Here is a 10,033-nt window from a genome sequence, read left to right as displayed (position 1 = left end):
TTCAGTGAGGCTCTTCTTGTAAGCCAGGCAGGCAAACCGTGGTCCCGAGGTGCGTCCCAAGGGAACAATGGTAAATCAGCATCCTGGCTAACAACAAAGTACTCAATTGTCTTCCTAGGACCATCGCTTCAGCAAAGGGATGCCCAAAAAGAACTGCAAATGCATGAGGACCTGTGCAAGGGAATAACTAGGCAGGTGCCTGGCTGTTGTCTCCAGCCTTTCAGCACCCCTGGAATTTTCCACATGGGAGATGGGTTTGCTGTGCTCCACAGGAAAGGTCTTGGGTGTTGGATAGGCTTTTCCTATCCCTTTGTGAAGCTGCTGTTACCAGGCTTGTAATCAAAGCAGAATCTGCAACCAGAGAAGGCTCTGTTGCTCCTCCAGCTGATAAAGAGGAACAGGCTCCAATTAAACCCCAACAGTTTACTCCTGCTTGTTGTGATACATGGTGTCCTCAACACAGGCGCTCCACAGCTCAGCACCTCAAACCAGACCTGGGGCTTTAAACTGAGGGGCAATGCTGTGCTGCTGCTGTGTGGAAGAAGAAATTGGATATTCCTGTGGGCTGCGTGTTCTCTGTCTTAGTGTATTTGCTTAATCCCTATTGGCCTCTTACACAGTCGATTTCTATGTCAGCTCAAGCCCTGGCCTTGGTTGGCATATGGGACCATGGCTGGTGCGACAGCTCTGCAATAACTGCACTTCCCAGAACTGAATTTGGCCTCAAGTCTGCTCCATAATGTCCCATTAATTCATTATTCATTGTCTGAGAGAGCCCAGATGTGAGCGCGGGGCCAACTGCTTGGTCCTCTCTGAGCAATTTGGCTAAGAGGTGCCAGTTATTTCTTGGTATAGTTTTGGCTCCCAGATGGAAGAAAACTGCGCAGTAGCTTCAATGAAAAAGGGCAAAATGGTATTAATAGCCTATTTTTATTAGTAGAGAAAAGAAAGACCTTGCAGTGAAAGGCTTCCAGCTTCTAAAAAAAACAAGGAAATTTCAACTGAAAAAGAGAACTTACTGTTTTGAAAGAGTTTGCAGGGTGGGGACGTCAGACTGAAAGGATCTTGTGTAACTCTGATTTTTTAGGTCTCATACTAAATTAACCCGTTTATTCCTTTGCTTTACCACAGGAAAATCACCGAGGAATGCTAAGGAAAAGGCTGATTTCCAGACGAGCTGAAAGCGTGGAGCATCTTCCAGGATCAGACCCGGACACTTTCATCTGTACGTTTTGTCTGGAGAGCTGGTATTTCTGTAGCTCTTCCCATTCTCCAAGCCCTCTGTAGGTGTGAAGTATTTCTTTTGCATCCAGCAAATGGAACAATAACAGAGGACTTAATTTTCCCATCTGTCAACTAGTCCTGAACAAATTGTACATCGCTCTCTTTGCAGAGAGATCTTTTAGCTAAATTAAAAGCTTTGGTGTTCACTTGCACGTAACAGGGCTTCTGAGAGGAATTCTGTCATCGCATTTCTGGTTGAGATTTTGGTTTAAATGCTCTGCAAATCCCTGAAGATCTGTTTGTGTAACTGGGAGACGGTGGCTCCATCTTGGGTAACCCAAAGTAACTCGCATCACAGCGTTGAAGCCAGGTTTTGGAGGGAGCTCGTGCTGTATGTTCAGGTTGATCAGTAGTATTGGGAAGGGAAAATTCCCACCCAGGGGCTTTGGAGAGATTGCCCTGCTGATGCAAACCTCTGTTCTGCCCTTCTGAGGATGGCTGAGCACAGGCTGGTCTTTGTTGCTCCCCAGCCTGTCAGACAGCCATGGTATAATGCTGTTAGTCTTGGGCTTGACCCCCTGAGGCTGTACTCCAGCAAACAAAGTGCCTTGGGTTGGTTTCTGTATGTGCTGATGCTTCATTTAAGAACATGATGGTGGGCTCCTCCACTTGCAGGACTCGCTGGTGTTGGCTGTGCAGGTGATGGCAGTTCTAGGCCACATAATGCTGCTCTCTTTGCCCCTCAAACCTGGGTCTGGAGCAGCTATTAACATCAGCGGTGCTTTGGGGTGTGCAGGTTTCCCCCTTCCCTTATGCGTAGATAAGCCTTGTGCTCATCTCCCCATAGATGTTGTCCATCCTCCCCCTTGCCACCACCCTAGCATGACCCAGCTGGCAGGCTCAGATAAGGGCTGAAGGGGGAGATAAGAAGCTCTTTTCCTTCTCCTCCCTCATCTGGAGCACCAGCAAATGGTGGAAACCCACAAGCTCTGTTAAACACATGGGAAAGTGGCTGCTAAACGAAATGGGTCACACATAGACACAGACACCAGTCTCTGAAAAGCAGATGCATCAAATACAGATCTTTGAAAGAAGTGAAATGAGGAAAAATAAAATCAGGGCCAGGTTCCCCCTTCTCCTCAGCATTCCCCATCGTGTCTCTTAAGAAGCCATCCTTGAAGCTCCAGGTTTTACCTTGAGCAAACCCATGTTATGTGATGTGGCAAAGACACACCCTGAAACAGACAGGTAGGAATTTGGCTTTAGAGCTATTTCCACTGGAAAACAAAAGGGTTTCTATGATGGTTCAGAGCGAGTGCCAATTAAAGGGTATGAACTCTTTTTGTACTGTGTTAAATGCAGAGTATCACTAGCAAGGTTCATACAAGCCATCAGTCGCTTTTTCTACCCTTCTTAATCAGGCAGGCTGAGTGCAATGTGATGTAGTCCAGCAATCTGAGAAATGGGGCAAATAAGTAACTCTTTCTTGTTTGTCTGTTCCTCCCTTGGTAATGCATTTTTAGAGTGACATCCACGGGTGCAGCAATGCATCCGTTATGGGACCTGAAATAACAGAGCAGAAGGAAACTGTGGCAGGGCTCTGAATCCTCTGGGCTTTATGGCTAGTGTGATTGCTGCTGCAACATGTGCTGCCTTACAAAGGAGGCGTGATAGCTTCATCACACCACTGATCCTGAACTAGAAGAGGACATAAAGAGGCAGCTATTGACTGGCTCAGGTCTTTCCTGCTCTGAGCCTTCGCGTCAGACGCTGCTGCTGCTGCAATTTCAGCATCGGTATCCATAGCAGAGCTCTGGAGCAGATTGGGCTCAAGAGTTTTTGCTGGGTTGTGCTGAAACAGGGATAAATTATGATGTCAAAACAGAGAGATGTTGTCACACAACCATCTCCCCTTGCGGGGTCAAGGTTCTGCTTTATAGCTTGGAAACCCATTAGTCCGTTTGAAAGCATATGGCCAAGAATGGACACAAAATAGTCTTGTGTGTTTGGGTCAGAGCTACGGACAAAAGGCTCTTTGTGCTAAGAGCTGACAATGACAAATAAAGAGGAACCTGTTGATCTAGGAGAGAAATGGAGGATTATGAAAAGATCACATGGTGAGAAAAAGACCTTGGTTGTTTGTCTGGACGTCAGTCTTGCCTGTCAGTAAAACACTTTCTGCAGCTATGGCATATTTGTTAATAGAACTACTGTCTCCTGCTCCCATGGTTTTTTTCCTAGCCTACAAAATGCAACCTGTGCCACCCTCATGAGCCCACATCAGAGTGGTGGTATGCTCCTAACTGGATCCTGGCCATGTGCTAGGTGTTAGGTGGAATAATGAATGCCTGCAAATCTCCCTGATAGCACTGAGAGCACTAGGAACTGTAAATGCTACAAAACAGTGTCTGTCCAGCCGTGACACATAAATACAGGGCACAAAGAAAACCCAATAACAAACTCCCTATAATTCAACAAAGTTATTGGAAGTAACCCAAAAGCTATGTCTAATGTTAAGAATAAGCATATTTCCCAAAGGTAACGTTTGATTTCTATCCAAACCCAAACATATTTGAAGCTCTGCCTGGACGCCATTGTATAGCAGATTAACCGGGACAGTTTAATCTGTGAATAACTTTGCAAAGCCTTCAGCCAACTCTGAAGAAATAGCACCAGTCTTGACAAGACTGGGCTACAAAACACTTCACAGATAATGTGGAGGGTTTGGGTTTGGGGTGTTTTTTTCACAGCAAGTCTGGAGAAACGAGAGGAATGCTTTGGTTTTGTGGCACGCACATCTGGCGAGTGCACATTGCAGATTGGTGGGCAGAGAACACACTGAACAGAAATATTGATATTGAACATTGATGGGCTGCCTGAAATGACCTCCAGAGTCTATGAAGCACACCACAGATTCAAAGGAAGAAAAATCTATTATAGCCCATTGTGCTCTGGAATGTATCCGAGTCCATGAGCAGAGAGTGCCAGCGACTCGCTGCGTTTGCTGTAGTGCAGGAGACCTATGGAAACATGTTGAATTCAAAATAAAAGGGGTGTATGTAGGGAGAAATAACAACAGAATGGGTTTTCTCTGGTTTCATTTATCTCTACAGCTGAAGAGACTGCAGTGGGGAAGGTGGCTGGTAAAGCAAACACAGAGGGAAAGGTCCCTTGCTGTTCTTTAAGCAGTCGTTCAAAATCAATGCAGATAATGCGCTTGGAAAGGACGGTCTCATTTACTGGTTTTCAGTAAATTGCTGGGCTGTGCTTCCCAGTGATAATGTGATAGTTGCAGCTGTGCCAGTAAGAATATACTTAAAGTGTGCAATTCCTTTGGATAACAGTCTGGGATGCTCTAAATTCTATGTGTTACCTGAGAAATATCTAGAGCTGCTGCATATCTCTCCTGGTGGCACAGTGTGTGTCTCAGTTCTCTGTAGCTTATTACAGAGACACAACAACCTGCTTAAAACCAGTACCCTCTTGCAGAGAGAAACGCCACCTCCAGCTCACTACAGCTTGGCATGGACTCTCTGGGAAAGCAGAGGTGTTTTCTAACCACTGCTCTTCCTTCTTCCTTTGCTGCCTTGATTTTTCCATCCCTGGTAGTGGGTGATACCCTCCCAGTAACGTCAGTGCTACTGGCTTAGGGTCCAATTATCCTCATTAGTATAAACTAACAATTCCTAGTTCAAAGTAGGTTTGCTATGGACAGGACCACTAGGGATTTAGTGCATGATACTGGAGCTGGTCCTTAGTTTTTTTTGAATAGTAGTTTTTAACTGGAGGCAGATCAATTTATAAATGCTTTGGGAAAATAGTTTCAATGATAAATATGATCTTTATTAATATTTTCTTTGTTAATTCATTGATGTTAAAGAGCTTTGAAGATGAAAGCACTGTCTGCAATAAATATTAACATTATTCCAACTTATTTTAATGTTGCAAACATTCCAGCTCCATTACCTTTCATCCAAGAATCTCAAAGTGCTTTCCAAATGTTATTTTCCTCTCAACAGTCCAGGGAGATAGCTATTATTATCATCATCATCCCCGTTTCACAAAGGAGTCATTCCAAGTGTATTTTATCCCATTACTTGGTCAAAATCAGGTAATATGGCAGGAATCTATTTGGAGCTGATCCAAAAATTCCTGACTCCCTTTCTCCTGTTCTTGTTGCTAGACAGCATTCCCGTCTTGGGAGTGGGGTGCAACACTCACCTGTGTGGCACTTGCCTGCTGTCTTAGGTGCTTTTATTGGTTGCTCTTAAAAGAAACAATGAAAAACAGGTGATAGCCATGCTGGTATTGAGGAAATAAAACTCTCCAAAATCAGAATTATGACATTTATTGATCTTATTGAGCAGGATAGGGTGAATTTTAAGTATCTCTTAATGTGCAAGAGTAAATCTTCATTTGATGCTGGTTTAGTAGTCCTATTATAGAGTCAGAATCTCATAATCCATACTCGAAAGGCTATTAAAATGAAAGAATTTTCTCAAGCACAGTGCAGGTGAGGCTATATTGTGGTGGAGAGCGCAGGTGAGCGTGAAAGGTGTGAGCTAACTAGCACATGCTGCAGCTGAAACTTCTAAACCACTCTCCCCAAACCCAAGGCTGAGTTAATGGTGAGAGCAGAAGGCCGTTTGGGGACAGCATTGCTGCAGCAACCCATGAGAACCATGCGAAGTTTGAAAATAGCAGTATTGACAGGCAGAAAAACAACATACATATAATTTTCAGGTAATTGCTACAGTATAATTAGCCCTGTTGTTTTCAGATGAGCCATCTAAACTGAACTCCACTTGCTACTGGAACTCAGCTTTATTTACAATGTTCCCAGGACTAAAGTGGTTCTTTAGAAATAGTGATTAGGTACAGAATAAAGATGTGAGTGCTTCATACCAGATACTGTCTCTGTGCCAGCAGGTGCAGCCTAGCTACTGGCTTTTCATTCAGCATTTTATCCACCTCTGCTCTGAACCACTTCAGGCAAGATGAGAGCTAAAGAAAAGCAGAAGATAAGCATGATTTACTCCTATACTGCCTACATTAATTACTTCTACAGGTAATAATCTACTCCTTTCCTTCTATGTTGCTTCTCTGTGTGGTCCATAATGGAAGCTGTAGGACAGGAAAGAGGAAAGAGACTCAAATTGTAACAGGTCTTTGTCTTTTTCTAGACCACTCTGTGACTGATGCCCCATGGAAAATTGTTATAAATGAGGATTATATGAAAATTTCAGTATTTTACATGTATTGTGTGAGTACAGGAAAGGGGGAAGTAACATGAAACATCAGAACAAGGATTTACCCTCAAAGTTCTGGAAAATTTAGGACCTTGATTCTTACCATTTTCCCACAGAACTTTGCTTATTAGAAATTATTTAGTATCTGTGGAAGGTAACTTAAGCACTGGGACTTTGCAGTCTTGCATAAAATCACTTTTAATTGGAATGAACGAGTTTGTCACAGTTAAAACCTGGTTTTGCTGATGCTGCAAGTCTGTACAGCTTAATTAAAAGTCTGCCTCACCTTGCTGAAGGTGTTTGGGAAATAGATGCAGCTTTCTGGGTTTTCTGTCCTCAGGTTTGAATAGTTCTTGGCCAATTTCAAGCTGAAGCATCTGACACTCTAGGTGTTAGTTTGATACAGAACTGTGTATGGATTGGTGATGACCTGTTGCAGTCGCTTTTTACTTTCCTCTCCTGCTGTGTCCACACATTGTGAAAATGGGTGCTAATGACAAAAAATTCCAATTGTGATTCAGCAAAATGGAATTTTGTTGACAGAAAAATCTGGATTCAGCTCAGCCAAAGGAAATGCTTTTACAAGTGCAGATGAATATCTCGGGAATGACCATTTCTTCTTAAAGGGAAAAAAATCTCACTTTAAAAGAAAAAGTAGAATAATTCAAATACAAGCTCAGAGAAAAGTGAACGGTAGTACATACAGAACTAGATCTGTGCAACTGTGGGAGTTTACCTGAGGTAAAAGTTACAGAAGTTTAATTTAGGTAAGTTAAACTAAATGCTGCAATGCCAGTAGGAGGCTGATACCTTCCTAGCTTGGGCTGTCTTTAACATGTATGCCTCAATGCAGTAGAGAAAGCAGCCCCCTATGACATAAAACTCCTCTAGCATGAGTTTTGCTGTTGAGGCGGCTGTTGTTACGTATAAAACTAAACAAGGCATTTTCCATGGTGCCTCTGTGGCTGCTTTGGAGGTAATCCAGGCACTTTCCTTGCTCTGTAAAGGTGCAATACATGAAAGGCACTGGGCAGAATGGAAAAGGTCGCTGTGATCTGTAGGTTCTGTGCGTCACGGTCAGCAGCCGTGGCAGTAAAAACAGGCAGGAAGACCTTCTGTTCATCCTCACCTTAAAAATGTAGTCTCCATTCGATACAATTGATACTTCATTTGCCTCTGTACAAATAAATAGCTTAATTACAAAGGACAGGCCTTCAGAACATTAGGAGAGTGCTATGAGCAAGCACATATCATCCATTGGTGCTGCAGCAGAAAAGGTTAAGCAAATAGTGTTAAAGAATGGGCTAATTGTTGTGCCTGTTACTATTGTCTTGCAGCTGCAATGCTTTGTATAGCACTCAAGTACATAGGAGAACTGAGCTTGACTTGGAATGCCTCATTCCAGGCGGGGAACACAATATACAGGGTGGTCAAATTGCACAAGGAGTGCAATTAAATTCTAAAAGATTTGCAAATATTGCAATGGGGAAGAGTCAGTACCATGGCCATGGTAGGCTTTGAGTACTGAGTGCTGTAAAGTGTAAGCAGAAAGGCAAGTTGAGAAGAAAGAACTGAAAGAACAGGAAATACGCAAATGAAGCTGGGATGTGTCACGCCGTAACACTGCATATGTAATTAAAGATTATAGTAACCCATTTACATATGCCTTCCATATTGCGATATCATTGTTATACCAGGAGATCTAAGGATATAAAAGACATGACATCAACAAAATGATCCTGTATTTCCCTGATTTAGGATTTCAGGTGATTAACTCCCCCTCTGTAAAGTTTAACACCACATGCAGCAAAGATGCTGTCAATCTTCCTTTTCTAAGTAGGTAGCAGCCCTTATTTTGGGCCCAACTTGAGAGATTATGGTAACATAATAGGGTATAATACACTTGAATACAATAGTGCACTAGGATGTGAATTTAAGGGGAGGTGTGTGTACCAGCCAAGTCCCAGTAGCTCAATGTCGCTGAACTTACCATGCCGCATATTGCGCAATGCCGCATATGTTGCTTACGAAGGATGGACTGACTTTATCTGATGTACTGCTGCTCCATTTTCTTCACGTATAGCCAAGCCCTTTTCACTAAAATGTACCTGAATGACTTCTGGTTTGTTCTTTTTTTTTTCCACCAGAAAAGTCTGTTTCAGTGACACATCTAAATGATCTTTATGCCTCCAGGAATAAAAGATAGTTTGAACGGCCTGGCCATGTTTTTCTAGCAGGAAATAGGGTCATTGCAAATCTATTGTTAACTAAGTTATATTATACTCCTTCCCCCTCCTTACATTTGAGAATAGTAAGTTTAGACTATTAGGCAAAGAGGGAGAAGTCTTGGAGACTCGGACTAATGAGAACAACATGTAGTACAAAAAAAATGCATATCTGTTTTAAAAGTGTTATTGTGTCTGAAAATGTTTTTAAGCAAGTGAATTATGTGATCTGATACATTTTGGGGGAGGTTACAGAATAGAAGAAATGGAAGAAAGGAGGGTGGAAGGTAGACTGTGGAAGTAATTTATTTCACTGTAACATGGCAAAAAGGGGAAAATGAACTTTTAAAAACTGGGAATTGAAAATATCAACAATTTGGTTGAAGAAAACACTGATCTTTATTCTTCTCTCTCTCCCCCAAAGGTAAAAGAAAAAAGTACTGTGGTTTTAGCTCGGGAATGGAGGTGACTGACCATGAGAAGACTGTTTTGGAGGTGCTCTTACCTGCTCTGGTTACACCCCAGTTGCATTACTTGATGAGCACGTCCTTTTGAAACAAAGACAGAATCGTGACAGATCTGAGTGTTGCCATCACTGACAGAGCTGCAGCAGAGCTGGAGCAACTGAAAGCCCCTTTGAAAATGACTGTGTGTTGACAAAGTCTTTTCTTGGCAAAGAAACCATCATCTAAGCCTCCGGAGTAGAGAGGAACAAAATTTCATTACATGTAAATAATTGGCTAAAAATAGAAGCACAGATTGCTTTTCACATTAAGTTCCTTCTTCATGGTAAAGTATATACTGCGTTAAAAAAGAAGTGACTAGCAGCAGTCCAAGCTGAAAAATAAAGGGCCTGTTGTTAGCTTTATTTGTAAAAACATTTACAGTATTTAGAGTGAACCATTTTCAAGTGAATATTCTGTATCCTCTCTTTTAGTTCACTTCCTTATTTTAATGTATCTGAAGACATCCCCAGCCCGTTTTATTTAAAGCAAGTTTTGAAAGAGGACGCTGTGGTTTATGGCCATGTGTCAGGTTTGATAGTGTTATGCCATGATTTAGCAAAGCACTTAAGCACATGTCCACATCCCACTGAATTTGGTAGGAAGTGAAGAAGCAGAGGAAGAACTGTTTGCTGTGCTGCAAGCCTCTTTAAGGGGGAAAAAAAAGGTAATTGTAAAAAAGGATTTGTCTTTATTCAACTATAGATTTTTTTTTTGACAAATTCTTTAAACGAGACACAAACTCATAGATCATGATTATTAACCATATTCAATTCAAAATGAAGTGTTCTAAACTGGGCTGGTTCAGACCACTGAAATAGATCAGCTAATT

At 42.2% G+C, this 10,033-nt stretch overlaps 1 long non-coding RNA gene across 1 annotated transcript; it reads left to right on the top strand.

The window, feature by feature from the left end:
• Nucleotides 1-246: 246 nt before the first annotated feature.
• LOC133221915 (uncharacterized) lies at nt 247-9,578 on the top strand. Its single transcript, XR_009728109.1, has 3 exons — nt 247-3,341; nt 8,232-8,309; nt 9,123-9,578. It is a non-coding gene; the product is annotated as an uncharacterized LOC133221915 (long non-coding RNA).
• The last annotated feature ends 455 nt before the right edge of the window (nt 9,579-10,033 follow it).

The sequence above is a fragment of the Neopsephotus bourkii genome, unplaced genomic scaffold (assembly GCF_033783945.1).
Source record: "Neopsephotus bourkii isolate Nb327-2 ecotype Australia unplaced genomic scaffold, CSIRO-AGI_Nbou_v1 NB_1572, whole genome shotgun sequence".
NCBI classification, from domain to species: domain Eukaryota; kingdom Metazoa; phylum Chordata; class Aves; order Psittaciformes; family Psittacidae; genus Neopsephotus; species Neopsephotus bourkii.
This window is presented reverse-complemented; position numbering and strand designations above follow the sequence as displayed.